We start from the raw sequence: 26072 nt of genomic DNA on the forward strand, positions 1-26072 counted from the left end.
TTGGAGTTGACAATCTCTAAGAGTCCTTCTGGTTCTAAATCTATTATCTGATGATCATATAATCTTAAGAAATCTTAAGAAATAACCTGTGATATATTTACTACAAATATTAATATTTCCTTTTAGAGAAATAAGGATATTGAAATACAGAGGAGGAAATGACATATCAAGGTCACACAATTAATAAATGACTGGAACTCAAGTTTTCTGACTCCTAGTAAACAGTTCAATAAATATTTCTGTAGTAAGCACTTAGTGGGTACAAAATCTAGTGCTTTTTTTCAATAACAGAACTAATGGTCAGAAGTTTTTATTTAATCATATTATTTAATAAAAGTAAAGGATAAAACTTTTTATAATATGTAAACAAAAGGGATGCTTAAACATATATATTTTCTGTTTACTAAAATGAAGTGCAAATGGTGGTAACATAACATTATTATTGACTATGATGATTAATTATTAATTTTATCATATCACATATACAAAATAACCTGTTATGCTTTTTGTTTTTAAAGGCCAAAACCAATAATCTGTTACTTCCCCTTCTTTGCATTTTAATTCTTCCTATAAAATTATATCATTTAAAAGTAATTGCATTTTAACATCATAATGTTAAAATAATTGATCAAATTATAATTTAATAATCCTGAAATTACTGTTATATGTAGTTTTGCTTACTAAAGCAGTGACAGCACCACATTATGAAATTTGTATTATAAGACAAACATACCCAATTTCTAAAGTAATTGGAATCTTATCATCTACTCTCAACATCAAGGATTATATTTACTTAGACTTGAAAATGATAAAAATCATACTTAAATTGCTATTTAGCTGAAATAAGATATAGATTTTTGGAATAAATAGAGATATAGGCATTTGAACTTTTTTGAAATTAGCTATAAAATAGGTGTGTGTGGAGTGTGTGAGGGAAGTGAGAACAGAGATACATAGGGGCCATAAAAACTTAAATTATAATTTCTAAATGAAAGCAGATGTGTTTCTGAAAACCTATACATGAACTGTATTTTTTGTAAATAAATCAACCTTTCCCATTGAATTTATCATTTCAGTTTTTAAAAGTACAATTCAAATGATTTTAAAATTCAGTTCATCTTTTTGAGTATAAATCTTTAAGGAAAATGAAAATGGTACAATTAAATACTATTAATACTCTAATATTGTATTTTATTTGACTAGTTATGAGGCATTAGTCAAATTACTCCACTGCTCTGAGCCTCAGTTATCCTCTTTGGAATAATATAGTATCTAGAGCTGGGAAAGACCAGTAAATGCTCCCTGGAGCCCTCTTTGAAAAAACATTTTAGGAGGAATTCTTTGATGTGTTTTCAAATAAGAGGGGCAAAAGGTCCTGAGGGAACTGATGAGGGTGAGTACCAAGGTTAATGCAATCACACAAAATGAAAATGAAATTCCTGGGAGACATGATCATGATGACATCCTCATAGTCTTGAAAATGCATTTTTTTCCCCACTGTCTAGTTTGTTTTTAAATCCCAATGCAAATATTCTATCACTTGATCCAGGACTGTTGGTAGGAACAACATTCTTATGGAAAGTACAAATTTCTCATATGATCACAAGGTCCTTCTAAAGGCAAGGGGAGGAATGAAAGTAGATCAGGGAGGAGATCAAGGATTATGTCAAAGGTGAGATCTTTTTATGATCCCCTCACCCAAATAATTCCTTCTTCAGAGCTTTGCTGGAGCCTTCCACTACTGAGCTAAAAGAAATTAAAATCTCTGGAATCTGAACTGGCTTGCTATTTTATATAAAAATATTATATATATATATATTTTATGTAAATATTAAAAAGTTGTAAAATAGCAATCATCAAAAATAACATATGTGTGTAATCAGTGGAACACTCATGGTAAGAAAAAAAATAAAGAGAACTAATTGAATATATTTGTCTAATGTCTGATAGGCCCAGGCAAAGTACTAGGTAAAACACTTTTTGGAGAACATGGTAAACACTTTAGGTTTAGACATGCCTATGTCTCCCCATTCCTTAAAAAAATCTCACTTAATCTTTCTATCCCTACTCTTGTTTTGTATTTCTTCTGCTTTTTGTCACTAAACTCTCTGAGAAGTCCATCTACAGTAGGTGCCTTCTATTTCTTTTCCTATCATTCTCTTCTTATCTTCCTATCCTCAGACTTTTAACTTCATTATTTCACTGAAACTACTCTCTCCAAAGTTGTCAATTATTTTCTAATTGCCAAATGCAATGACCTTTTTTCAGTCCTTATTCTTCTTTAATTTTTTACGACCTTTTATATACTCACCCTCTTCTTTCTGAAGGTCCAACCTTCCTTCTTAATGAATATTAAAGGATATGAACAGTAAGGTTTTTTTTTTTGTTTGTTTTTAATTTTGTTTTATTTTCTAATACTGGGTTTTTCTATCTTACCCAGGCAGGAAGGTCAAACCACTTACCTGCACTGGGGCTTTGACTTGCTCCACTTATTACTTGGGTCTATCCACCCCTCTGTGGGCAATCTGGCTTCCCTCTTCCCCCAAAAGGGTTCACATGATTGATGCCAAACATAGGGGAGGCTTGAGGTTTACAAAGCCCACTGCAGCTCAACAATCAAGTTCAAGAGAGTCATCAGCATCATATTCCCAGGTAGTTAGGATTCTAGGAGTCAATCATAATGCCTGGGAACAGCAAATTTTCAAAAAAAGAAATAAAAACTCTTAGTAATCATATGCAAGAAAGTTTCAAACGGCTAATAATAAGAAAAATGAAAATTTGAACAACTCTACCAGAGCTCATCCCTAAGACTAAAAAAGACAAAAATGAAAATGATCAATCTTAGATCAGTTGAAGGAAGAGATAAACTAAAGCACTGTTTTTTGAGCTATAAATTGGTCTAACTGCTCTGAAAAATAATTCAGTTATACTATAAAAGTCACTAAACTACCTAAGTCATATACCTTCCCAATGACCCAATGATAAATCTACTAATGCCCCAAGGAGATCAAAGAGAGAGCAAAAACTTTCATACTTTAATATTTCATATTTATAGATGTACACCTTACCTTTTTTTTTGTAGGAGTAAAGAACTGGAAACAAAGCTGGCACCCTTTGATTGAGGCACTGGCTTTACAGAATAATATGATTCAGAGAAATTTAGGAAGATATATAGGCATCAGCAAACCCAATACAAAAATTGATAGATTGAACACAATGATGTAATGGGAAACAGTACTGAAAGAAATAAGATATCTAATAAATGTAATAACAAATCATTAATTAGAAGACTTATAACAGAATTTTTCTCTGCAAAGAAGTTTTGTATTACAGGGGTGAATTGAGACACTATTAGTTATAGAAAATATATTAATGTGCTTTGTTTAATTGCATTTTGTCAAAAGTGAGGGTTTTATTGTACTGAGATAGGAAGAAGGGAGTGAGGTGAAGTGATTGGGAAGTAGCAACAGTGGGGAAACAAAAGAACATCAATAATTTTTTAAGGGATAAAGAATTTTCTTATGTCTTATGTCTTATGTCTTTAGAGCATAGCATTTATACTAACAGGGTAGATCAAGTTCCTAACAGAGTAACCAGCCAAATTTAATTCACATGGAAAACCTGATGTAGGATGGGCCAAGCAAATGCAAATGTTCTCAGGGAGAACTGAGAGGAGCAATATAAGTTGATCATTGTAATTGATATTGTATCTAAGGTGAATCCAATCAAACCAACGATTACCATTGGCAGAGAATGGGAAAAGATTAAAGTAGTCTTTCCTTCTTATTCATTTTTATGCTATTGAAGTTATAGGTGGCACAGCAGATAGAGTGCCCCATCTGAAGACAGGAAGACTTATCTTGTTGAGTTCAAATCTGGCCTCAGATACATACTAGCTGTGTGACCCTGAATAAGTGATTTAACCCTGTTTGCCTAAGTTTCCTCATCTGCAAAATTAGCTGAAATAGGAAATGGCAAACCACTTCCGTATCTTTCCAAGAAATGGGATCACAAAGAGTCAGACACAACTGAAAACTCCTGAACAATAATAACAACAAAAGCAGATTTCATTTATCAGTAATAGGCTTTATGGGTGTTGACTCCTTTAAGACATATAAGTAGGTATGGTTCCATGATCCCAGTTCCCCATTAAACAGAAGCTAAAGACCAATCACTTGACATCTTGTTTTCACAATGGTGACTGGTTCCTTCATTTTAATGTTCCTCATTTGTCTTCTTCTGCTTCTCTGAATATCCCCCTCCAGTCAACTCATATTATGTTTGTTGCCAATTCTGTCTGCTTTCTTTATCCTTGGTGCTTCTAGATTCTTTCTCATGTCTCCATATACCAAGTTTGATCTTTGGTTGCTGACTTCAGCAGGCATAACTTTCCCACTGGCATTCTGGCCTCCACACACTTGCTGAATATTAACTCTTCACATACCACTGGAAAATGTTGGGCCAGCCTCTAACACTGCTTAACTGTGCCACAAAGGATAGCAACACCTAAGGCAAAAGAATGGGATATAGTTGGGAGGGAGAGCAGGGAATTGGGAAATATTATATATTGTATTTAAGGTACATTGTAAAACACCTTGTTTATATAATATTTGAAGTATTTATAATATTATATAAAACAAGCTGTTTCCACATTAGACAAAAGTATGCTAAATTATTTAAGTCCCATCACAAAATAGGATATCCTACCTCCTTCCTCAGTAATTGTTGTCAGATATTTTCTATGGACTAGATGTTGCCAGAAAATCAATACCGAGTACATTTGACAATCAGATCATAGAAATTCTGTTGAGCCATCATTCAGTTGAGTTTATAATTACTGTCAATATCAGAAAGCCATAAGATGTCCTCAGAATCAGGTGAAGGGCAGGATTTTCAGGTATCTCAGAAAGCTTTCTGACTTTGAAGGGGGAAAGAATACATCAATTTGATGAGAAGGAATCCAGGGAATAAATTAATTGGAAGAGAGCTAAGTAACTAAAATCAATCTTCTGTGCAGACACAATATGCTCCATTCTAGTTAAGAAGAGATGGAGAATGAGAATCAGATTCACAAGTTTTACCGTGTTGAATACAGCCATTCACTGAGAAAGTTTTGTCAATCAATAGAGAATCATTTGTTTTGAATCCTAATTGTATGCTACCGTGCAGCAAAACAACAACAAAAAAAAAAACGGTATTATAAATGCCCAAATTAACAAAAGTGACTATGAATGAAGATGTTATCTGCATCTAGAAAAAGAACTAATAAGTAGAAGTATGTATAGAATAATTTCTTTTTTTTTATTTTTAGTTTTCAACATTTACTTCCACAAGATTTTGAGTTCCAAATTTTCACCCCATCTTGCCCCTTGCCCTACCCCAAGATGGCATGCATTCCAAATACCTCTTCCCCTAGTCTGCTTTCCCTGCTATCTCTCCCCCCGCTTCTCCTTCTATTTTCTTGTAGGGCAGGATAGATTTCTGTACCCCATTTCCTGTATTTCCTATTTTCCAGTTGCATGTGAAAACATTTTTTTAAACTGTGTTTTTTTAAACTTTGGGTTCCAAATTTTCTCCCTTCCTCCCTCCCTATCCACCCTCATTGAAAAGGCAAGCAACTAAATATGGGCTATACTTGAGCAGTTATGCAAAATACTTCCATAGCAGACATGCTGTGAAAAACTAACTCTATTTCCCTTAATCCTATCCTGCCCCCCCATCTATTCTATTCTTTCTTTTGACCCTGTCCTTCCTCAGAAACATTTGCTTCTGATTACCCCCTTTCCCAATCTGCCCTCCTATCATCTCCCTACTCTCTTGTCCCCTTCCCCTCCTATTTTCCTGTAGGGTAAGACAGATTTCCATACCCAATGGAGTGTGTATGTTATACCCTCCTTAATTCAAACCCTATGAGAATAAGATTCACTCATTTCCTCTCACCTTCCCCAGGTTCCCCTCCACTGTAAGAACCTTTTCTTTTCTGTTATTTTTTTTGTGAGATAATTTACCCCATTCTACCTTTCCCTTTCTCTTTCTCCTAATATAATCCTCTCTCACCCCTTAATTTTATTCTCCAAATATGACCCCTTCATCTTCAACTCACCCTGTGCCCTCTATCTATCTATGTCTATCTATCTATCTATCTATCTGTCTATCTATTTATCTATCTATCTATCTATACATACATACACACATATGATTTTTCCCTCCAACTACCCTAATACTGACAAATGTCTCATGAGTTACAAATATCATCTTTCTGAAGGAATGTAAACAGTTCAACCTTAATAAGTCTCTTATGATTTCTCTTTCCTGTTTACCTCTTCTTGTTCCACTTGAGTCTTGTATTGGAAAGTCAAATTTTCTATTCAGCTCTGGTCTTTTCATCAAGAATGCTTGAAAGTCCTCTATTTCACTGAATAACCATTTTTTCCCCTGAAGAATTATACTCAGGTTTGCTGGGTAGGTGATTCTTGGTTGCAATCCTATTTCCTTTGCCCTCCAGAATATTATATTCCATGCCCTGCGGTCCCTTCATGTAGAAGCTGCTAAATCTTGTGTTATCCTGATTGTGTTTCCACAATACTTGAATTGTTTCTTTATGGCTGCTTGTAATATTTTCTCCTTGACCTGCAAACTCGGGAATTTGGCTACAATATTCCTAGAAGTTTTCCTTTGGGCATCTCTTTCAGGAGGAGATCAGTAGATTCTTTCAATTTCTATTTTGCCCTCTGGTTCTAATATATCAGGGCAGTTTTCCTTGATAATTTCTTGAAAGATGATGTCTAGGCTCTTTGTTTGATCATGGCTTTCAGTTAGTCCATTAATTTTTAAATTCTCTCTCCTGGATCTATTTTCCAGGTCAGTTGTTTTTCAGATGAGATCTTTCACATTGTTTTCTAATTTTTCATTCTTTTGAATTTGTTTTACGGTGTCTTGATTTCTCATAAATTCACTAGCTTCCAATTGCTGTATTCTAATATTTAAGGAAATATTTTCTTCAGTAATCTTTTGGACTTCCTTTTCCATTTGGCCAATTTTGCTCTTTAGGGCATTCTTCTCCTCATTGGCTTTTTGGACCTCTTTTGCCATTTGGGTTAGGCTATTTTTTAAGGTGTTATTTTCTTCAGTATTTTTTTGGGTCTCCTTTAGCAAGCTGTTAACTTGCTTTTCATGATTTTCTTGCATCACTCTCATTTCTCTTCCCAGTTTTTCCTCTACTTCTCTTACTTGCTTCTCAAAATCCCTTTTGAGCTCTTCCAAGGCCTGGGACTGAATCGTATTTTTCTTGGAAGTTTTGGATGTAGGAGCTTTGACTTTGCTTTCTTCTTCTGGTTGTATGTTTTGATCTTCTTTGTCACCAAAGTAAGATAATATAGTCTGACTCTTTTTGCACTGCTTGCTCATGATCCCAACCAATTACTTGAGTTTTAAACTCTTTGTTAAGGTAAGAGTCTGTTTCCAACATGAAGAATGTATGGTCCCAAGCTTTGGGGGTTTGTACAGCTGTTTTCAGAGATACTTCTAGGGACCTGAAAAGTGTCAGTTCTTCCAAGGTGCAAGGTATTTCCTCTCCACAGCCACAACAAGCTCCACCATGCTAGCGCTCCTCCTTGCCCCAGGACCACCCCTCAGAACTGTGACCCAGATCCAAGCATGGGTAAAGCAAGAGATTCTTACCTCAGCACTGGCAAAGAGATCCTTGCAATGCCCCTTTGATTAGTCACGGGATTCCCCCTCAGTCTGTGGGCCAGAAGCTCAGAAGGCAGCTGCTTCCCTTGGGGCAGCTGAGATCTAGCTTTTTCTCTCACAGCATTCACAGACTTTTCCCACTGACCTTCTAAGTTGTCTTTGGCATTGGTGAGTTGAGAAGTCTGGAAATCACCACAGCTGCCCGCAATTCAGTCCTCTGAGGCCTGCTCCAGGGTCTCTGCAGCCTGCGCGCCCACGCTGAACTGTGCTCCTCTCCCTGCCTGGCATGATGTACCTTTATGATCAGCCATCCAGGTTGTCTTGGCCTGCAAATTTGTTTTACTCTATTTTTTTGTGGGTTCTGCTCTAAAATAATTTCTACACACACATATGCATGTATTTGTATATATGCATGTGTGTGTATAAATAGATATAGATAAACAAACATATTTGCGTCTAATGTTAGTCATCCAGGGGAGGAGAGAAGGAAGAAAGGCGAAAAAAATAAGCATATATGATATATTTATTACGTATTTAAAAGGAATAGCAAGTTGTAAATAATGGATTTGTAGTTTTATGTGCAAAAACAAAACAAAACACAAAATAGTAACTGAAACAACAGAGTATGATCAAAACTGTTGAGGGGACAGACTGATTTCCATAATTACAAATTTCCTTTTCCCTGATAATATTTTCATTGTTAAAGTTTCTACATGCTTTTGACTCCTACTGCAGCCAGGGCTCCCAGTGCCTCAGCAAAACTCTGGGAAGCACAACTCCAAGAGGGAAAGGCTCAGGTGGACAAACATCCTGCAGCAGTGAAAAATCCATCTTCAAGGAGTCAAAGAAAGCAGAAGCAGGGAAAGGAAAGGCTCAGGTGAGCAGGCAACCTCCAGGGGCAAAACTACCCAATCCTACTCCTAGAATTCCAGTGTTGCTTATTCTAACCCAACACCAGGTAAGCTGCCAGAACCCTACAGCCTCTAACTGCCAGCATCAGAGGCCCTAGCACAGAAAACTAGTGACCAGGCCCTAGACTCCCAAAAGAAGAATCTTGGGTCAGTGCCACCTGCTCCCCAGCAGAAGAGCTCAATCTCTTTAAAGGCCAGGAAATAAGCAAACACCATGAACAAAAAGAAATGTACCATAGATTCATATAATTAGAACAGTGAAGATCAAGGCAGAAATTCTGAAGAGGACAACATTGTCAACAAACCCACATGTGGAACCTCAAAGGGAATATGAACTGGTGTGAAGCCCAAAAAGCCTTCTTGGAAGAGCTCAAGAAGGATTTTAAAAGTCAAATAAAAGAGGTAGAAGAAAAATTAGGAAAAGAAAATGAGAGGTATGCAAGACAGAATCGATAGCTTGGAAAAGGAAAGACAAAAATTAACTAAAGAAAACAACTCCTTAAAAAGCAGAATTGGCCAAACAGAAAAGGAGACACAAAAACTCACTGAGAAAAATTCCTTTTTCTGTTGTTTTTTTTAAAATTATTATTATTATTATTATTATTATTATTTTAGTCCATTGGGGGTAAATGACTTGCCCAGGGTCACACAGCTAGTAAGTGTCAAGTGTTTAGTCTGAGATGGGATTTGAGCTCAGGTCCTCCTGACTTCAGGGCTGGTGTTTGATCCACTGCACCACCTAGCTGCCCCAAGAAGAATTTCTTAAAAAATAAAATGGGCCAGATTGAAAAGGAGGTAAAAATCTAACAAGAAAAAAAAAACAATTTGTTAAAAATTAGAATTGGGTAAATGGAAGCTAATGACTCTATGAGAGAGTGAGAATTAGTAAACAGAAACAAAAGAATGAAAAAAAAATAGAGGAAAACATAAAATACCTCGGTGGTAAAACAACTGACTTGAAAAATAGATGCAGCAGAGAAAATTTAAAAATGATTGGTCTACCTGAAAATCACAAAAAAGAGCCTGGACAACATCTTTCAGGAAATCATCAAGGAAAACTCCCATGAGGTCCTAGAACCAGAGGATAAAAGAGCCATGGCAAGAATCCACCAATCATCTCTTGAAAGAGATACCAAATTTAAAATGCCAAGGGATATAGTAGACAAAATCCAAAATTACCAGGTCAAAGAGAAAATACTGCAAGCAGACAGAAAGAAACAATTTAAATATCATGGAACCACACAAAGGATTGCACAGGACCTTGCAGCTTCTACATTAAAAGACCATAGGGTGTGCAATACAATATTCCATAAACAACCTTGGTTAAACAACCAAGGATTAACTACCCAGCAAAAATGAGCATAATCTTTCAGGGGAGAAGATGGACATTCATTGAAATAGGGGCTTCCAAAATTTCCTGATAAAAAGACCAGAGCTCAACAGAAAATTTGATCTTCAGATACAAAACTCAAGAGAGATATAAAAAGATCAACAGGACAAAAAAAAAACATGTTATTAATAAGGGCAAACTTTACATTCACAGAAGGGAAGATAACACTTGTAATCCTTCAGAACTGTATTGTTATTGTACCATTCTAAAGGGGTATACATAGAGGCAGTGGGTATAAGTTGACTTTGAGGTAATGATAAAAAAAATCTAATCAATCAGGTTAAATGGATCTAAGTAAGTGGATTAATCTGATCTAATGAAGGGAATGTACTTGGAGAAAAGTAAATGTGGAGGAAGACAATGCTAAATTATCACTGGAAAAGGCATGAAAACCTATTACAGTAGAGGGAAAGAAGGAAGGGAGATGAGCATTGTTTGAACCTTACTCTCATCAGATTTGGCTCAAGGAGGGACTAACATACTCAGTTAGGTATAGAAATCTAACTTGCCCTATTGGTAGTAGGAGGGAAAAGGGGAAAGAAAAGAGAGGGGGGATCAAAAGGAGGTGAACTGAGATAGGAGGTGATCAAAAGCAAAACACTAGTGAGGAGGGAAAGTGACAAAAGAGAAAAACATAAATGGGGGGGAATAGGATGGAGAGAAAGACACAGATAGTAATTATAACTGTGAACATGAATGGAATGAACTCTCCCATAAAATGGAAGCAGATAGTAGAATTGATTAAAAACCATAAGCCTATGATATGTGGTTTACAGGAAACACATTTGAAACCAAGGGACAGACACAGGGAAAAGGTAAAGGACTGGAGTAGAATATATTATGCTTCAGTTAAGGTTACCAAAAAAAAAAAATCAAGAGTAGCAATCTCAATCTCAGACAAAGCAATAGCAAAAATAGATGTTATTAAAAGAGATAAGGAAGGAAACTACATCCTGCTAAAAGGCACCATAGAAAATGAAGTAATATTGTTACCAAACATATATGCACAAAGTGGTATGGGATCCAGATTCTTAGAGGAGAAGTTCAGGGAGTTACAGGAAGAAATAGAGAACAAAAGTATACTAGTGGGGGACCTCAACCTCCCCCTTTCTGAACTAGATAAATCTAATCACATACTAAACAAGAAAGAAGTTAAGGAGGTGAATAGAATATTAGAAAAGTTTGATATGGTAGAACTCTGGAGAAAATCGAATGGCAATAGAAAGGAATATGCTTTTTTCTTGGTGGTATATGGCACATACACAAAAATTAACCATGTACTAGGGCATAACCTCACAATCCAATACAGAAAAGTAGAAATAGTAAATGTATTCTTTTCAGATCATAATGCAATAAAAATTATGTGTAATAAATGGCCATGGAAAGATATATAAATTAATTGGAAACCAAATAATCTAATCCTAAAAAATGAAGGGGTAAAACAACAAATCATAGAAACAATCAATAACTTCATTCAAGAGAATGACAATAATGAGACAACATAACAAAACTTATGGGATGCAGCAAAAGCAGTTCCTAGGGGAAGATTTATATCTCTAAATACTTACATGAATAAAATAAAGAGGAGATCAATGAATTGGGCATGCAAATAAGAAAACTAGAAAAAGACCAAATTAAAAATCCTCAATTAAACATCGATTTAGAAATAGTGAAAACCAAAGGAGAAATTAAGAAAATTGAAATTAAGAAAACTATTGAACTAATTAATTAAACTAAGTTTTGTGGGAAAAAACCCAATAAAATAGATAAATATTTGGTTAATTTAACTAAAAGAAAAAAAAAGAAAACCAAATTACCAGTATCAAAAATGAAAAGGGTGAAAGCACCACCAAGGAAGAAGAAATTAAAACAATAATTGAGAATTATTTTGCCCCATTGTATTCCAATAAATTTGACAATCTTTGTGAAATGGATGAATATTTACAAAAATATAAATTGCCCAGATGAACAGAAGAGGAAGTAAAATACTTAAATAACCTCATCTCAGAAAAAGAAATTAAACAAGTCATTGATAAATTTCCTAGGGAAAAAATACCAGGACTAGATGTATTTACAAACAAATTCTATCAAACATTTAAAGAGCAAGTAATTTCAATAATATATAGACTATTTGACAAAATAGGTGAAGAAGGAGTCTTACCAAATTCTTTTTATGTTACAACTATAGTGCTGATACCTAAATCAGGAAGAGTCAAAACAGAAAAAGAAAATTACAGACCAATTTCCCTAATAAATATAGCTGCAAAAATTTTAAATAAAATATTAGAAAATAGATTACAGCAACTTCTCACAAGAATAATATAGTATGATCAGGTAGGATTTATACCAGTAATGCAGGGCTACTTCAGTATTAGGAAAACTATCAGCATAATTGATCATATCAACACCAAAACTAACAGAAACCACATGATCATCGCAACAGATGCAGAAAAAGCTTTTGACAAAATACAATACCCATTCCTATTAAAAACTTTACAGAGCATAGGAATAAATGGAGTCTTCCTTAAAATAATAAGTAGCATCTACTTAAAACCTTCAGCAAGCATTATATCATATCAAGCTAGATTTCGAATAAGATTGAGGGTGAAACAAGGATGCCCATAAGATATTTAGGAGTCTACCTCCCAAAACAAACCCAGGAACTATATTAATACAATCACAAACCACTTTTCGCACAAAGTCAGGTCTAAATAATTGGAAAAAAACATCAGTTGCTCATGGGTAGGCCAAGCTAATATAATAAAAATGACAATTCTACCTAAGCTAATTTACTTATTCAGTGCCATACCAATAAAACTACCAAAAACTTATTTTATAGAGCTAGAAAAAACAATAACAAGATTACTTTGGAAGAACAAAAGATCCAGAATTTCTTTTTTTATTTTATTTTTATTTTTTTTATTTTTTTAAATTTATTTTGATTTATCAATAATCACTTCCATATGCTTTTGAGTTTAAAATTTTTCTCCCCCTACCCTCCCCAAGATGGTGCACAATCCAGTATAGGCTATACATTTACATTCATATTAAACATATTTTCACATTAGTGATGTTGTAAGTAGAAATTAAAACCAATAGGAGGAACCATCAGAAAGGGGAAACAAAACTCAACAGAAGAGAAAAAAAATAACAATTTGGCTTCCATAGTTCTTTCTTTGGGTGTGGATAGCATTTTTCATCACAAGGCCTCTGGAGATGTCTTAGATCTTGTATTGCCAGGAAGGGTTAAGTTTATCAATATTAGTCATCACACAACATGCCTGCTATTGTGTACAACATTCTCTTGGTTCTGCTCACTTCACTCAGCATCAGACCACACAAGTCTTTCCAGGTTTTTCTGAAGTCAGCCTGTTCATCATTTCTTACAGCACAATAGTATTCCATCACATTCATATACCACATTCCCCATTGATGGGCATCCTCTCAATTTCCAATTCTTTGCCACCACAAAAAGAGCTGCTATGAATATTTTTATACATGTAGGTCCTTTTCCCATTTGTGTGATCTCTTTGGGATATAGCCCTAGAAGTGCTATTGCTGGGTTAAAGGGTATGCAAAATTTTATAGTCCTTTGGGCATAGTTCCAAATTACTCTCCAAAATGGTTGAATCATTTCACAACTCCACCAACAATGCATTAGTGTTCCAATTTTCCCACATCTTCTCCAACATTTATCATTTTCCTGTTTTGTCATATTGGTCATTCTGATAGGTGTGATGTGGTACCTCAGAGTTGTTTGGATTTGCATTTCTCTAATCAATAGTGATTTAGAGCATTTTTTCACATGACTATAGATGGCTTTAATTTCTTCATCTGAGAACTGTCTGTTCATAACCTTTGACCAGTTATCAATTGGGGAATGGCTTATATTGTGATAAATTTGACTTAATTCTCTATATATTTTAGAACTGAGGCCCTTATCAGAGAGACTGGTTGTAAAAATTCTTTCCCAATTTTCTACCTTCCTTCTAATCTTAGTTGCATTGGCTTTGTTTGTGCAAAAACTTTTCAAGTTAATGTAATCAAAATTATCTATTTTGCTATTCGTAACGTTCTCAATCTCCTGTTTGGTCATGAATTCTTCTGTTCTCCATAGATTTGACAGGTAAACTATTCCTTGCTCTCTCAGTTTGCTTATACTATCAGCCTTTACATCTAAATCATATACCCATTTTGGCTTTATTTTGGTATATGGTGTGAGATTTTGGTCTATGCCTAGTTTCTGCCACACTCTTTTCCAGTATTCCCAGCAGTTTTTTTTCAAAGAGTGTGTTCTTATCCCAGAAGCTGGGGTCTTTGGGTCTATCAAATAATAGATTACTATAGTCATTGACTACTGTGTCTTGCATACTTAACCTATTCCACTGATCCATCACTCTATTTCTTAGCCCGTACCAAGCAGTTTTGATGATTGCTGCTTTATAATACAATTTAAGATCTGGAATGGCTAGACCACCTTCTCCTGCATTTCTTTTCATTAGTTCTCTTGATATTCTAGACCTTTTATTCTTCCAAATGAGTCTTGTTATTATTTTTTCTAACTCTATAAAATATTTTTTGGTAGTTTGATTTGTATGGCACTGAATAAGTAAATTAGCTTAGGTAGAATTGTCATTTTTATTATATTAGCTCAGCCTACCCATGAGCAACTGATGTTTTTCCAATTATTTAGATCTAATTTTATTTGCGTGAAAAGTGTTTTGTAATTGTATTCATAGAGTTCCTGGGTTTGTTTTGGGAGGTAGACTCCTAAATATTTTATACTGTCTACAGTAAGTTTAAGTGGAATTTCTGTTTCTATCTCTTGCTAGTGGGCTTTGTTGGTAATATATAGAAATGCCGATGATTTATGTAGGTTTATTTTATAGCCTGCAACTTTGCTGAAGTTGTTTATTATTTCAAGTAGTTTTTTACTTTATTCTCTGATTCTCTAAGTATAACATAATGTCATCTGCAAAGAGTGATAGCCTTGTTTCTTCTTTGACTATTCTAATGCCTTCCATATCTTTTTCTTCTCTTCTTGCTAAAGCTAATGTTTCCAGTACAATGTTGAATAACAGTGGTGGTAACGGATGTCCTTGTTTCACCCCTGATCTTATTGGAAATTCTTCTAGCTTGTCCCGATTACATATTATGCTTGCTGTAGGTTTTAGATAGATGCTATTTATTATTGTAAGGAAGACTCCATTTATACCTGTGCTCTCTAGTGTTTTAATAGGAATGGGCATTGTATTTTTTCAAAAGCCTTTTCTGCACCTATTGAGATGATCATGTGTTTTCTGTTAGTTTTGCTGTTGATATGATAGACTATACTGATTGTTTTCCTTAAATTGAATGAGCCCTGCATTCCTGGTATAAATCCTATGTGGTCATAGTATGTTATTCATGTGATAAGTTGCTGTAATCTATTTGCTAATATTTTGTTTAAAATTTTTGCAGCTATATTCACCAGGGAAATTGGTCTATAATTTTCTTTCTCTGTTTTGACCCTTCCTAAATCACTTTGTGGTTTAGGTATCAGCACCATATTTATATCAAAAAAGAATTTGGTAAGATTTCTTCTTTACCTATTTTACCAAATAGTTTATATAGTATTGGAATTAATTATTCTTTAAATGCTTGATAGAATTCTCATGTAAATCCATCTGGTCCTGGAGATTTTTTCCTATGGAGTTCATCAATGCCTTGTTTAATTTATTTTTCTGAGATGGGATTATTTAAGTATTTTACTTCCTCTTCTGTTAATCTGGGCAATTTATATTTTTGTAAATATATATCTATTTCACTAAGATTGTCAAATTTGTTGGCATATAGTTGAGCAAAATAATTCCTAATTGTTGTTTTAATTTCCTCTTCTTTGGTGGTAGTTTCACCCTTTTCATTCTTGATACTAGTAATTTGGTTTTCTTCTTTCTTTTTTTTAATTAGAGTAACCAAAGGTTTATCTATTTTATTGTTTTTTTCATAAAACCAGCTCTTAGTTTTATTTATTAGTTCAATAGTTTTCTTAATTTCAATTTTCTTAATTTTTCTTTGGTTTTCAATATTTCTAATTTGGTATTTAATTGAGGAATTTTAATTTGTTCTTTTTTCCACTTTTTTTTAATTGTATGCCCAATTCATTGATCTCCTCTTTTTCTATTTTATTTATGTAAGCATTTTGAGATATAAAACTTCCCCTAAGAACTGCTTTTGCTACATCCCATAAGTTTTGGTATGTTGTCTTATTATTGTCATTCTCTTGAATTAAATTATTGATTCTTTCTATGATTTGTTCTTTGATCCAATCATTTTTTAGGATTAGATTATTTACTTTCCAATTATTTTTTAGTCTGTCTTTCCATGGCCCTTTATTACATATGATTTTTATTGCATCATTATCTGAAAAGGATGCATTTAATATATCTGCCTTTCTGTATTGGATTGTGAGGTTTTTATGCCCTAATACATGGTCAATTTTTGTGTATGTGTCATGTGCTGCCGAGAAAAAAGTATATTCCTTTCTACCCCCATTCAGGTTTCCCCACAGGTCTATCATACCTAACTTTTCTAATGTTCTATTCACCTCCTTAACTTCTTTCTTGTTTATTTTGTGGTTAGATTTATGTAGTTCAGAGAGGGGGAGGTTGAGGTCCCCTAATAGTATAGTTTTGCTGTCTATTTCTTCCTGTAACTCCCTGAACTTCTCCTCTAAGAATTTGGATGCTATATCATTTGGTGCATGTATGTTTAGTAATAATATTACTTCATTTTCTATGGTGCTTTTTAGCAGGATGTAGTTTCCTTCCTCATCTCTTTTGATAAGATCTATTTTTGTAATTGCTTTGTCTGAGATCAGGACTGCTACACCTGCTTTTTTTACTTCAGCTGAAGCATAATATATTTTGCTCCAGCCTTTTACCTTTACCCTATATGTGTCACTCTTTTTCATATGTGTTTCCTGTAAACAACATAGTGTTGGATTATGGTTTTTAATTCACTCTGCTATATGCTTCCATTTTATGGGAGAGTTCATCCCATTCACATTTACAGTTATGATTACTATCTGTGTCTTTTTCTCCATCCTTTTTTCCCCCCATTTATGATTTTTTTCTCCTTTCTCCTTTCTCCCCCTCACTAGTGTTTTGCTTTTGACTAGCACCTCCTTCAGTCCCACCTCCCTTATATTATCCCTTTCCCTTTTCTTCCCCTTTACCCTTACTGCTTCTTCCCTCCCTTCTATCAGCCCTCCCTTTTCTTTCCCCTTTCCCCTCCTACTATCTGTAGTGCAAGTTAGATTTCTATACCTAACTGATTATGTTATTCCCTTCTTGAGCCAAATCTGATGAGAGTAAGGTTCAAACAATGCTCATCCCCCTCCCTTCTTTCCCTCTGCTCTAATAGGTTTTTGTGTCTTTTCCTGTAATGTAATTTACCCTTGTCTCCCTCCTCATTTCTCAGTACATTTTCTTAGCTCAGACTAATCTACTTACTTGGATCCAATTAAACCACTTGATTATTTTTTTTTATCATTACATCAAAGTCAACTTATATTCACCCCCTTTATGTATACTCCTTTAACATGGTATAATAACAATACAGTTCTCAAGAGTTGCAAGTGTCATCTGCCCTTGTAGGGATGTAAACATTTTGCCCTTATTAACAACATATTGTATCTTTCTGTCCCATTTACCTTTTTATGTCTCTCTTGAATCTTGTACTTGAAGATCAAATTTTTTGTTGAGCTCTGGTCTTTTTATCTGGAACATTTGGAAGTCCCTTATTTCATTGAATATCCATCTCCTTCCCTAAAAAATTATGCTCATTTTCACTGGGTAGTTAATCCTTGGCTGCATTCCAAGCTCCTTTGCCTTACTGAATATCATGTTCCATGCCCTACGGTCTTTTAATATAGAGGCTGCAAGGTCCTGTGTAATCCTGACTGTGGTTCCATGATATTTAAATTGTTTCTTTCTGGCTGCTGGCAGTAATTTCTCTTTAATCTGGTAATTTTGGAATTTAGCTATTATATTCCTTGGTGTTTTCAATTTGGGATCTCTTTCAGGCGGTGAGCAGTGGCTTCTTTCTATAGTTATTTTACTTTCTGGTTCTAGGATTTCAGGGCAGTTTTCCATCATGATTTCCTGAAAGATACTGTCCAGGCTCTTTTTCTGATCATGATTTTCAGGTAGCCCAATCATTTTTAAATTGTCTCTCCTGGATCGATTCTCCAGGTCAGGTGTTTTCCTAATGAGGTATTTCACATTTTCATCTACTGTTTTTCATTTTTTTTGTTTCTGTTTGACTGATTCTTGCTCTCTCATAGAGTCATTAGTTTCTATTTGTCCAATTCTAATTTTTAACACATTGTTTTCTTCTGTTAGATTTTATACTTTCTTCTTTAATTGGCCAATTGTATTTTTAAGGGATTTGTTTTCTTCAGTGTAATTTTTTTTTCCCCAATTGGTCAATTGTATTTTTTAGGGACTTGTTTTCTTCAGTTCCAATTGGCCAATTGTACTTTTTAAGGACTCCTCTGCCTCTCTCATTTGACTTTTCAAATCCTTCTTGAGCTCTTCTAAGAAGGCTTTTTGGGCTACATACCAGTTCATATTCCCTACTGATGTTGCAGATGTGGGTTTGTTGACAATGCTGTCCTCCTCAGAATTTCTGTCTTGGTCTTCACTCTTCTCATAATATAAATCTATTGTACATTTCTTTTTACTCATGGTGTTTCTTTATTCCCTGACCTTTAAAGAGATTAAGCTCTCCTGCTGGGGAGCAGAGGGCACTGACCCAAGCTTCTTGTGTTGGGAGCCTAGGTCTTGGTCACTGGTTTCATGTGCTGGGGCCTCTTATGTTGGCAATTGGAGGCTGTAGGGTTCTAGCAGCTTATTTGGTGTTGGGCTGGAATCATCAAGGCTGGGACTTTAGGGTAAATCTAGGTTGCCTGTTTTTTCTTTCCTTTAGCTTTGTTTAGCTCCTTTTAGATAAGTGCTGCCAGGTGTTTATCTGCCTGGGGCCCCTTGCAGTACTGCTTCCCTTATTTTTGCTAAGGCACTGGGAGACCCATTTAGTGTAGAATGCTGAGGCACCAGAATCTCCTCCTGGTGTGCTAAAGTGGGTCTTTCCACTAGCTGGCTGGGCGCGTCCTGTTTCATATTGCTCCCCTTTCCCCAGGGTAAGAGGGGCCTCTCCCGTTAATCTGTCTAGCTACCTGGGCTACTGCACTGCTGCACCCCATCTTTCTTCTGGTTCAGCTGTTCCAGGGTTTTTTCTGGGGTGATATTTTCTGTATTTTCAGAGGTTGATAGGGGAGAGTGAGAGCAACTACCTTTTTACTCCGCCATCTTGGCTCCTGGAAGTGGAAGAAAAAGGTCCAGAATTTCAAGGGAACTAAAGAAAAAGAAATTCAGAGGAAAGTGGCCTAGCCATTCCAGATCTTAAATTGTATTAAAAAGCAGCAATCCTCAAAACTGCTTGGTACTGGCTAAGAAATAGAGTGGTGCATCAATTGAATAGGTTAGGTACACAAGACACAGTAGTCAACGACTATAGTAATTTCCTATTTGATAAACACAAAGACCCCAGTTTCTGGGATAAGAGCTCACTCTTTGAAAAAAAAAAACTGCTGGGAAAACTGGAAAAGAGTTTGGCAGAACCTAGGCATAGATGAAAATCTCACACCATATACCAAAATAAAGTCAAAATGTGTTCATGATTTATATATAAAGGTTGATACTACAAGCAAACTAGGAGAGAAAGGAATAGTTTACCTGCCAAATTTGTGGAAAACAGAAGAACACAAAAATTCATGACCAAACAGGAAATAGAGAACATTATGAAATTCAAAATAGAGAACTTTGATTACATTAAATTGAAAATGTTTTACACAAACAAAGCCAATACAACCAATATTAGGAAGCAAGTAGAAAATTGGGAAAGAATTTTTACAACCAGTGTTGGATAAGGGCATCATTTCTAAAATATAGAGATAATTAAGTCAAATTTATAAGAATATAAGTCATTCCCAAATTAATAAATGGTCAAAGGATATGAAGAGGCTATTTTCAGATGAAGAAATTAAAGCCATCTATAGTCATATGAAAAAATGCTCTAAATCATTATTGATTAGAGAAATGCAAATCAAAACAGCTCTGAAGTACCACATCACACCTAACAGATTCAACATGACAAAACAGGAAAATGGTAAATTTTGGAGAAGATGTGGGAAAATTGGAATACTAATGCATTGTTGATATAGTTATGAAATGATCCAACCATTTTGAAAACAATTTGGAACAATGCCCAAAGGGCTATAAAAATGTGCATACCTTTTGACCAGCAACATCACTTTTAGGGCTGTATCCCAAAGATATCATACAAATGGGAAAATGACCCACATGTACAAAAATATTTATAGCAGCTCTTTTTGTGATTGCTAAGAATTGGAAATTTAGGGGATGCCCATCAATTGGGGAATGGATGAACAAGTTGTGGTATATGAATGTAATGGAATACTATTGTGCTGTAAGAAAAGATGAACAGGCCAACTTCAGAAAAACCTGTAATGTATGGTCCAATGCTGAGTGAAGTGAGCAGAACCAGGAGAGGCCATTGTCCACAGTGACAGCCATATTGTGCAATGACTAATGTTGATAGACTTAGTCCTTCTCAGCAATGCAAGGATCCAAGACATCCCCAAAGATCTCATGATGGAAAATGCTATCCACATCCAAAGAAAGAACTATGGAGTTTGAAATCCGATTGAAGCATACTATTTGCAATTTTTTTTCTTCTGTTTGTTTTGTTTCCTCTTTCTGGTTGTTCCTCCTTTGAATTCTAATTTTTCCTTACAACATAACTTGTGTGAAAATATGTTTAATAGGAATGTATATGTATAGCCTATATTAGATTGTGTGTCATCTTGTGGAGGGAGAGGGGGAGGTAGGGGGAGAAAAATTTAAAACTCAAAAGCTTGTGAAAATGATTTTTGATAAATCAAAATAAATTAGTAAAAAATAAGAGAATAAACCATCTTCTACCATACCATAGGCAACTAGGTGACACAGCATCTAGAGTCCTGGACTTGGAGTTCCTCATCTGTAAAATGAGCTGGAAAAGGAAATGGCAAACTGCTCCAGTATCTTTGCCAAGAAAACCACATTATGGAGAATTGGACAGAACTGAAATAAGTCAAGTTAAAGCACACCATACAGTCTAGTGATTTGTTTTACAATAAATATTTATCAAGTAACTTCTCTGTGCAAGCACTGTACTGAGCCCTAGAGGATGTAATCAAGTTTTGATAAGTGATGATCCCTGCCTTCATGGAGCTAAATGTCCCATGGGAGACTAAGATACAAATTAGATATAGAAAATTATAGATTGTGTGTGTGTGTCTGTGTGTGTGTGTGTGTGTGTGTGTGTGTGTGTACAGAGAGAGACAGAGATGGAGTGGGTATTAGGAAGTGATATATATATATATATATGTGTGTGTGTGTATGTATGTATGGATATACATACATATATATATGTATATATAGCATATGGGGGATAATCCCATTTTGATTACCTAATTAGAGTCATAGAAGATTTAGAAAACATTCTCAGCTCCTTTTTCAGTGAAGTCCTGAATGGTGAATGATCAGCCCCTGGCAATTCATCCAGATGCTATATCAAGGGGAGGAGGGGAGAAGAACAACTGTCCCAGATTAAGTGAAGAGGCTGGGGTGTTACCATTACTTAATTTTGAAAAGCAGGATGAATTTCAACATGTGTCACACCTGTTCCTGTTATACCTGCAGTGATCACAGTGCACTTTTCTTTTCTTTTTTAGGAGAAAAATCCTGACAATAAAAATTGAAGCAAAGTCTCCCTGAGGGAAAATTTCTGTTACATTTCTACTATATAAAGATTGCATGAAGACTGTTCTTAGGATCAGTGATCATCAACTGAATTTCCTGGAGTCCACAGATGGCTCCTATGCTGTTCTCCATGCTGGTCCAGCAAATGTGACAGAACCTAGGAGTCCAATTCAGAGTTGGGAAATTAGTGTATGAATAGGGTCTCATTGCTAATTACCCTTTTGGGGAGATTCCTGTTTATCTAGTCACTTTGTGAGAAGAGAAGTAGGGGTACACAGAAAAGGAAAGGACATAGAATGGGGGAGGGACAGGGACAGAGGTAAATGGAAAAGGAGACATTAGCAAAGATATAAAACACCATAGAGAAGATGAATAGGAAAAAGACATAACTGATCAGAGATTAATGTTTTAGAACTGGAAGTGACAGTAGAGAGCATTTAGTCTAAGTTCTTCTTTTGTAGATGAGGAAGTTGAAGTCCAGAAATATTACAGGATTGGCCCAAGGTCTCACAATTAGCAGACTATTCAAATTGGGTATTCTATGAACAAACCCTGTATTGTTTGGGTAGATGGATTTCCTCTGTCTGTGTGTGTTCCTGGGTGGCTATGATTATAGTTACTTCTTACTAGTAGTAATATTAAAATAGAATGAGAATAGATAACATGCTTTTGGCAGAGTTGGGACCTTTTTATGCAAATCCCAGCATATTTTTGATGCAAATGTCTGTATGACTCTCTAACTTAATTTTAATCTTTGGCGATATTCGATTTTTAATCCATCACCTAGCATGGAGTATCTCTATAATGTCAAAATGTCAAAATTGTTTTTAATTTAGGTAATAATTGGGAAATTTTTGTAAAAAACATGTCAATACCCATTAAAATTTAAAAATTTCTAGTGACTACCTGAGTATTGGTTATACATTTTGTGATGCTATTTTAATGACCTGCTTAAAGTCACAATTTTGTCATTTATCACAGAATCACAGAATGTCAGAGCATTGAGGGTCCTTTGAGATCAACTATTCCTACCCCTCTCATTCTACAGAGGAGGAAATAAGCCCAAAAAGAGGGAGTGTCTTGACCACTAATGCAAGAAGTCTATGACAGACCCATGAAGACTCCTGACTGTCCATTGTCTCACCCAGGAAGGCACTGATGTAGTAAAGAAGATATTGGATTTGAAGTCAGAAAGACCTGGGTTTGATTCTCACTCTTGATACTTACTGAGTGACCTTGAACAAGTTACTTAAATTCTTTGAGTTAGTGTGGTACCTATCTCAAATGGCAATTCTGAAGCTCCAGTGACATAAATGTAGATATATCTTTGATAATTTTGAACTCATATATAAATATCATTCAGTTCTAAGAATTAATCAAGGTGCATAATGGTAGATAACAGAGAGAGGGGAGGGAGAGAGAGTGAGAGAGAGAGAGAGAGAGAGAGACAGAGAGAGAGAGAGACTGAGAAAGAGAGACAGAGACAGAGAGGCAGAGACGGAGAGAGAGACAGAGAGAGACAGAGAGATGAGACAAGAGATACCAAACAGATCAGTCAGAATAAATCACTGCTGCAGAAGAATAAATACAGAATCTAGAGTCAGAGGGCCAGAGCTCAAATCTCACCTATTATACTACTTGTGTGACTGTAGGAAATTTACCTTTTCTTCCAAGGTCTCACTTTCCTAAATTTTAAAGTGAGAGTATTAGACAAGACTCTGCACTCTGAGGTTCTCCATCTTTATATTTATGATACTATATGGCTTGGTTGTAGGGCAGCTAGGTGGCCCAGTGGATAGAGTACTTGTCCTGGAGTCAGAAAGTCTCAGCTTCATGAGTTCAAAGCTGGCCTCAGACACTGACTAGCTATGTGACCCTGAGTAAGTCACTTAAACCTATTTGCCTCAGTTTCCTCATCAGAAAAATGAGCTGGAGAGGGAAATGGCAAACCCTTCCAGTATCTTTGCAAAGAAAACCCCAAATAGGGTCCCAGTGAGTCAGACATGAGTGAACAACAAATTTGCTTTTTATATATTTTAAATTTGCTTATCTGTGTTCTTGCTTTTCCCCTTCTCCCAGTAGAACATAAGTTGCTTGAGGTTAGACAGTTTGTTGTTGTTGTTGTTTTAATGTTGTAGTTGTTATGACTCTGCCAGTATTCCTAATCTCCAGACTTCAAAATCATTTCTCTGATGCTGTCTCATATTGGAATTTCCCAATTTCCTCCTGAGGAACTCCTCTATTTTGTGGAGAACCCAAGCTAATCTTCATTTACCTCCTGGCTTTATTTCTGACATTCAGACTTCAAAAGGTTTCACAAACATTGGTTACCTTCATCTCCTTTCAAATCTTGTTTCAACTTCCTTTGATATATTTTCTGCTCCACTAGAAAGTAAGTTCCTTGAGGGCAGAGATTGTCTTTTTGATTGTATTTCTGTACCTAGAGAGTTTAATACAGTGTCAGGAATCTTTCCTTCTTCCTTCCTTCCATCTCCAGTGACCAGAACAATGCCTGATATTTAGCAGTCACTTTATAATTACTGAACTCTTGAATTGTTATGGTTACTCTTGTATAGACTCATTATTTTAGTTAAGTTTTCAATATATTTAAGTATTGGGGAATCTATCCGTATGGTACAGTTACCACACATTATGCCTGAGTAGATAATTTTCTGATTAACTGTGATAGCCAGGATGAAAAGAAAAAAATAATCACTTGTTAACCAACCTTTACCTCTACCTACGTAGTCAGTGATTTACAAATTAAGAAATATTCAATAGTCACAATTATTGTCATTTTAACTTTTTAATTTTATTTTTTATTATGAACTTTAAAAATCAACATTTTATTTTCACTCTGGGTTTGTCACATACAAGTGAAGGAGCTGTATGAGATAAAATTATGCTTCCTTGCAGTTCAAAAATTTTAAAACTCATGAATTATTTTTTCAATTTTAAAGATGAAAAAAATTAAGTTACTTTCCCATGGCCATATAGAACATTATGAAGGTTACTTTTTTTTAACTTAGCCTGCATCTGAGGGGAACAAAAAAGCTCTCAATGATGAGTGGACTGCTGATTTTGTGTCCTTGATTCTCCATCCTTAGTAAGCAAGGTCAATTCTGTTTTTCATTCTTATCTCTCCAAAAGTCTGCAACTATTAACAAAATGCAATATAAACTGGTTTCTACTTTCAAAGTAGGCCTGACTTTCATGTCTCCCCCTCCTTTACCCTACTTCTTTAAAAGAAAAAAAGTGCTTCATCAATATTGAGATTCTCATCTATGTAGCCATTAAAAGGGAAAGGTAAAAGGTAATGAAGCTCTTGTTTGAGAAGGAGAAATAGAGATATTCCCTTTCCTATCAGTTAAAGTGTCTCCAGTAAATGATATATGCTGTCATCTTTAGTTTCAATATATAATCCTTTTTCTGTGATTATTCCTATAAACCTTGATTTCATGAAATTATATACTTTAGGACTACAGAAAGAAAACAAACAAACTTTAGAGATCATTTTGTACCTTGTTACTATATAGATGTGGAAACTGAGGTACTGAGAAATAAATGAATAGCTGGCTTTGTGATTTTAGAGATGTGACAAAAAAAATCAAGTCAAGGTTATCCCAAAATTAGTGTTAATAATATAACACTACTTTCTGGGGTAGTGTATCTCTCTGAGGGCTACAGAAAAGAGTTCTGTGCAAGTATTTCCTTATGTTGTTCTTTCTTCTGGACAGATGACAGAGACCATGTTCTGGACAATGTAATAGAAAAGTAGATATTAAATATCTGGTATGTCAACAGTTTTGTGACTTTGGTTGACCTTTACTAGCAGAAAAGTAAAGGAGCTCTGAGAGGACTGTGAGGTTAAAATGTAAGTCTCAGTAACTCCAAAGGAGAATGAAAAATTTGAACATAGATGTCAGTGTATAATGGTGTCAGGTTCTTCTTCCTAGCTTTATCAGGAAGAATTCAGAAGTTCTTGCCAACAGCAGGACACAAAAAGAAATGTACTGGATGGTGGAAGTGTTTTCTGTATTAAATCTTTCTTGAATCCATGCCTTTTCCCATGAGGAAGAGGTAAAACTCAGCTCTAAAATTCCCATTTCTTCTAATGACAGTCGATATAGATGAGTCAGAATTAGTGGAGATCTATGCATTTCATACATTCTATTGACTATTGACCAGAGGAGAGAGTAGGTGATCTAAACA

Source organism: Vombatus ursinus, unplaced genomic scaffold (assembly GCF_900497805.2).
Source record: "Vombatus ursinus unplaced genomic scaffold, bare-nosed wombat genome assembly UNPS02014841.1, whole genome shotgun sequence".
NCBI lineage: Eukaryota > Metazoa > Chordata > Mammalia > Diprotodontia > Vombatidae > Vombatus > Vombatus ursinus.